Source organism: Pteropus vampyrus, unplaced genomic scaffold (assembly GCF_000151845.1).
Source record: "Pteropus vampyrus isolate Shadow unplaced genomic scaffold, Pvam_2.0 Scaffold139, whole genome shotgun sequence".
Lineage (NCBI taxonomy): Eukaryota > Metazoa > Chordata > Mammalia > Chiroptera > Pteropodidae > Pteropus > Pteropus vampyrus.
The window spans coordinates 3178264-3184033 of NW_011888920.1; the positions used below are offsets into that span (position 1 = coordinate 3178264).

A 5770-nucleotide genomic window follows, 5' to 3' on the forward strand; every position below is an offset into this window, starting at 1 on the left:
TTGATTTAATAATCCAGTAGCAGTTCTTAACACTTTCTGAATTATAGGCCACTATGGAAATCTAGTGAGAGCATTAGAAAAACTTCTTTCCAGAAAAGTACACGTATGAGTACACACACAAAGTGTGTCAGGAAACTCAAATACACTTACCCTAAGACTTACTTAAATGCTACGCAACATCCCATCCGCCAACAGCACCACTTTTACCCATGTTCTACCTTAGATTTCTGTATCAGATTTTACTTGAATTGGTTCCATAACCACAAAATGTCTAAAAATTACTTTTCTTCATGGCCTTTTAAGCTAAAATATGAACATCTAAAAAAATTCAGAAAGTGTCCTTTATCTTTTATAATTGCAAAATAAACACTGACCTCTAGATCACTTGAAATGATGCCATTTTTTAAAGAAGAAAAAGAAAAATGTGGGTCGGTTTTCCCCCTTGCATTAGATTATGCTTAATTATCTTAGTAACTAATTTTCACTTTACCATGATTCAAATAATGTAGAGAGTTTAGTCAAACTTGGCATTATTTATAAACATTGTTATTTGTGGCCAATAAATAGCTATTACTTATAATTCATAGAAATTCCTTTTTGTGTGAAATTAATGTGTCCTTATAAGAACTATTGACATGAGCCAGATTATAATCAACCAAACCATAAAAAAATCAATTATCAGACCCACTGTTTAATTTCCTATATATGAAATAAAAAATAACCATTATTACACAGTACTATATATATATTTTTGCATTGATTCTGACAACTACTTTAAGCAATCAGACCTATATAAGTGAGCTAATAGGTAAGTACATACAATTTTTACTATAAAAATAACTGTAATATTATATTCTGATACTAAAAGACCTCACTGTTATGATCTTAAATGTACTGGTAAATATATGGAATGATTGAGGTGGGATATTGTAAAGGTCAAAAAATTAGGCCAGATTTATTTTTAAAAATTAGGAAGGTTTATGATTTCCAATCCTTAGAATTATATTTTCTGGGGAAAATGCTACTTTGTGCAGCAGGGAGACAAAAGAAGAAAGAGCAAAATCAAAATGTCTAAATGAGTAAAATATCTCATTCAATTTTGCTAGATGTGACTTTTATTGGCACATTTAAAAGGGTAATATTAATGTTGCCATCTGTAACTGGAAAAACAGAAATATAACTCTTGAGGAATAGCTCAGGTTTTCCTCTTGGGAAAACTATGAAGTCATTTGTCTTTACTGATTATTTTTCTTTTGTAAAATATATTGCCTACTATTTTGGTGCTTCTATAAAGGATAAGATGATCAATAAAGTCACTTAAAAAGACTGATAGGACAGTCTTTTAATCAACCCAAATACTTTTTATTTTCTTTAAATAGCAAGTCACTTGTACAAATGAGCATTTTGATTTTTTAAAAATAGGAGGTTACAAGTAAACTACTAAACAGGAATTTCTCGAAGTTTGTTGGATATCTTTCCCCATATTAAGTATAGGAAGACAAGTATTTACCGTATAGTATCTCAGTCTTGTATATTGGCAAAAGAATAGAAGCAGATTTTCTAGCTAGTGTTTTTAACTAGAATTTATAACTTTTACATGCAAAGAAAAATATACCTAAGAAACTTCATGTTTCTTTTACTACTCCATGCATACCTCAATATACTAGAAAGATGTATTCCTCTAAATTGTCTATGAAGTAAAATTCTGAATAGCAAGCCTCTATTCTCAGCAACTTTTATTATTTGCATTAGACACAAAATGTTTTAGCCTCACAGAAACAGAAAACAATCTTCTGTTTAACTTGGAAGCCTCTATTTGCCATAGCTTTATTGTATACACTCGTGTTTAGATCCAGAGTTAAAGATACTGATATGGTCAGAAATTTGGAGACACCAAGTAATTATTTTAGGAAGAACATACCTCTTCTTTATTACCTTGAGTATGAGAACTCCAGGAAAGCAAAAGTGCAACCTGGGCATGTTTATATTTACAGAGACAGGAAAGGAGATTAGTGGACATTTGGTCCTGTCTAAAATGTCCATGGAAATATCTGGCCCATTGCAAAGGTCCTTGATATTTGGTCCTGTCAAGTAGTCCATAACACTTATTGATATTTTTTTTATAGGATTAATACATAAAAAAAACTGTCATGTTTTATTAGTCCAATAATTGTGTTGTGGCTGTTTTGCCAACAATAACCCTTCTTGCCTCTGTAGCCTAACTGGTAACTGCATATGGAGTCAAGTAGATGCGTTGGCATGGACTAAATGTCTCTGAGGGTGTTTTGGAAAGGATCAAATGTCCTGCAAGGGGAAAGGAACAGAATCTCCCTTGCTTGCTCCCTACCACTCTCTTTACCATCCTCTAGCAGAGTCATTGTTAAAGACTTAATGTCTGTGTCCTTGCAAAATTCACTTGTGGAAACCCTACCCCTCAATATGAAGGTGTTAGAAGGTAGGGCCTTTGGGAACCAGTGAGAATTAGATGAAGTCATGAGGGGAGAGCACTCACGAACAGAATCAGTGCCCTTATCTGAGTCATGAGAGCACTTGTTTCCCCGCTCTTTTTCACTGTGTGAGGATACAAGAAGTCAGCCACTTGAAAGCTACAAAAGGTCTCTCACCAGAACCCGACCATGCTGGACCATGATCTTCGACTTCTAGCCTCCACAATTGTGAGAGATATATTTCTGTTGTCTATAAGCCACCTAGTCTATGGTACCTTGTTAGAGCAGCACGAAATGACTAGTTCAGTCTTGTAGCAGGTTTGTCCCTTCAGGAATCTATATCTTTAGTTTCCAGAGCACTCATCTTGCAAAAGTCCTTTTCTTCCAAAGATTTTTTTTTTTACATAATTGATACATTAAAAAGAAAAAGTATGCTTAACTCACAGGCTTGCTTTGCTTTTCTCATTTTATAGTTGATCTACTTCTGGACTTTTCAGAATGCCTATTTTTCATTCACTGTGAAAGGCCCATCTTCTGTTAAAACTAAGTTGTCTTTTAAGAGCTGCTATATAAACAGTTCACCATATTGGGAGATATACAGTGGAGCAGGATAGGGTAGTGGTTAAAGTGCAAAGATGAGCTAGTATAAGTAGGATTGGGACTATGGTTCTAGGCAGATCTAGTCCTTCGATTTTCCCCTTCTAGGTGGAAAAATGCCCCCACACTCGAAAAAATATGTCTATTTCAGAATCCCTGGAACCTGTTAGCAAAGATGTATTAAGGTGCAGATGCAATAAATGTTGCTAATCAGCTGACTTTAAAATAGGGAAATTATCCTGGATTGTACAATGGACCTGGTGTAATCACAGGGTCCTTAAAAGTAGAAGAGAATGGCAGAAGACAAGAATCAGAAATAGACATGACAATGAAAGTAGTGTCAGAGGGGTGCAATATTATTGGCTTTGTAATGGAGGAAGGAAGTCATGAGCCAAGGAAAACAGGTGTTCTCTAAAAGCTGGAAAAGGCAAGAAAACAGATTATCTCCTAGAACTTCCAGGAAAGAATGCAGCCCTGATGACACCTCGATTTTAGTCCAGTGAAACCCATTAAGACTTCTAGCCCACGAAACTGTAAGATAATAAATTTGTGTCATTTAAGTCACAAAGTTTGTGGTAATCTAATTAGCATATATGTAATTATGTACCTTCACTTAAATTTGGGGATTTTTTTTTTTGCATTTGAGATTTATTTTCTTTCAACCTTAAATATTATATACATACACCAAAAATTATATAGCTGCGATGTGCTAAACAGCATCCTCTTAACCTGGAGCTTATCAAAAGCTTAGAAAACTTGTAAACCTCTGGACCTGTCTGCGAGGGCAAGGACGCCACTCAGGCGACCTCTCTGATCAAGCCTGCAGTTTTGTAAGCTAAGGGCTGACAGAAGGCCCGGTGTTCATGGGAGAGAGGGCTGGCTCGCCTTGTGCAGTGAGCTACAGGCCACCTCCCAGCGTTGGCATTTCATAGTGGGAGGGGTGAAGTTCCTGGAGAGGCCCTAGCACTTGCCCAGGCCTTGGGTGTGTTGCTGCTCCTGCCTCCTTGGGTCCTGGGACCTGACCGAGCAGCAGGCAGACACTGGCATCAGGTCAATTTGGCTTCGAGAAAATAGTTTTATCACATGATTATTATTTAGTCATCCATAAGATGCCTTTGCAAATAAAAATTTGTAGAAATAAGCTGCTTACTAGCTCAGTACTGAGTGATAGTTCAAAATGCCTTTGCTCAAATTACCAAACCCACTGTTTCTTTGGGATTGCCAGATGAGGTCTGTAATTCAACCATCACACATCATTCAACATAGCTAAACTTATAAAATACAAGACTCAGTTCAGGAATAAGATAGTCTATTCCTTCATGGAAAGAACAGAATGAAGCAATAAATGAATGTCTAGCATATTCCAAGTATTAGGAACTTTATAAACATATTTAATCCTGACAATACTCTTCTGAAATAGGTACCAATTTTAAAAATGAGAAAACTAGGCCCAAAGAAATTAAGTGGCTAAACTTCACAGACAATAAGTTTTAAAGCCTGGATTCCAACCTTGGCACTCTGATCCTGGAGTTTGTGTACTTAGACACTACCCTATCTTGCTCCATTGTACATCCCCTGCTATAGTGAGCTGCTTATACAGCAGTGCTTAGAAGGCAAGCTGGTTTTAACAGAAGAAGGGGCCTTTTTAGTGAATGAAAAAGACATTCTGAAAAGTCCAGAAGTAGATCAACTATAAATTGAGAAAAGCAAAAATGTTCAAAGTTTGAGGAAAATTTCACATCAACGTAATTAAAAAGTCTTTTTGCATTTTTAATTTGCAAGTAGCAAGGAAATCTAATTAATGATTTTCTCAGGCAAATCATTAAATTATTCATGCCATTTCCAAGTTTGCTGAAACTGTCCTTAATATAAGCAAGTATTTCAGTTTCACAGATCAGTAGCTTGATATTAAAAGACAATTGTCTATAATGTGTGCATTATTTTAAAATTTGTATGAGTGGGAACAAAGATGGGTAAACATCACATTTATTAAAGTCAAACTCAAAAAATTCAAAACTCATTAAAGATTTCTGTTTGTCCAGAAATAAAACTAGCAATAAAGTGATCTAGGAGAAGAGGAAATGGTCCTTAGGCATTACTGCATGCAATAAGATGACTCACACACTAAATCTAAATAAATGAAGATCATCATATAAAAGTTATGGCCCTGATTTTAAAATAGTTCCCTATGTCAAAATGAATTTTGAGAAAACAATATCTGATCATTTCAACTCTAATATGAAATGGAAAGTAACCTAACTTATGTAATTACAGGTAAGTAATGTTCATGGCAACACTTTGTAATAATTAAATAGAAAAAAGAAACATAAGTGTTCATCAATAGAGGAATAGATGGATAAAAATTAAAATATAGTGTAGTCATACAATGGAATGTTGTATAGTAATTAAAATGTTGAACTAAAGATATATGTCTCAACATGGATAGATCTTAAAATATGAAATTAAAAAAATAGAGAAAGATGCATACAATGAAAAACCACGTACACAAATTAAAACATGTAAAGTAAAACTGCATACTTTATGGATATATATGAGAAATTTAATGTATAAAATAATTGACTTTTAAACACACCAATTCATGAGGGTATTTGTCACAAGAAAGTGAGGAACATTTTTTTGATTAAATAATAACTGAAGCAAATATAATAAAGTGTTAAACTCCAGTGATGGGATTTTGATGGGAATTGCATTAAATCTGTATAATG

General features: G+C 34.5%; 1 protein-coding gene across 1 annotated transcript in view; it reads right to left on the reverse strand.

Moving 5' to 3' along the window:
• Nucleotides 1-5770, reverse strand: part of GUCY1A2 (guanylate cyclase 1 soluble subunit alpha 2) — a 200876-nt gene that overhangs the window by 21859 nt on the left and 173247 nt on the right. The gene's annotated exons all lie outside the window — the stretch shown is intronic.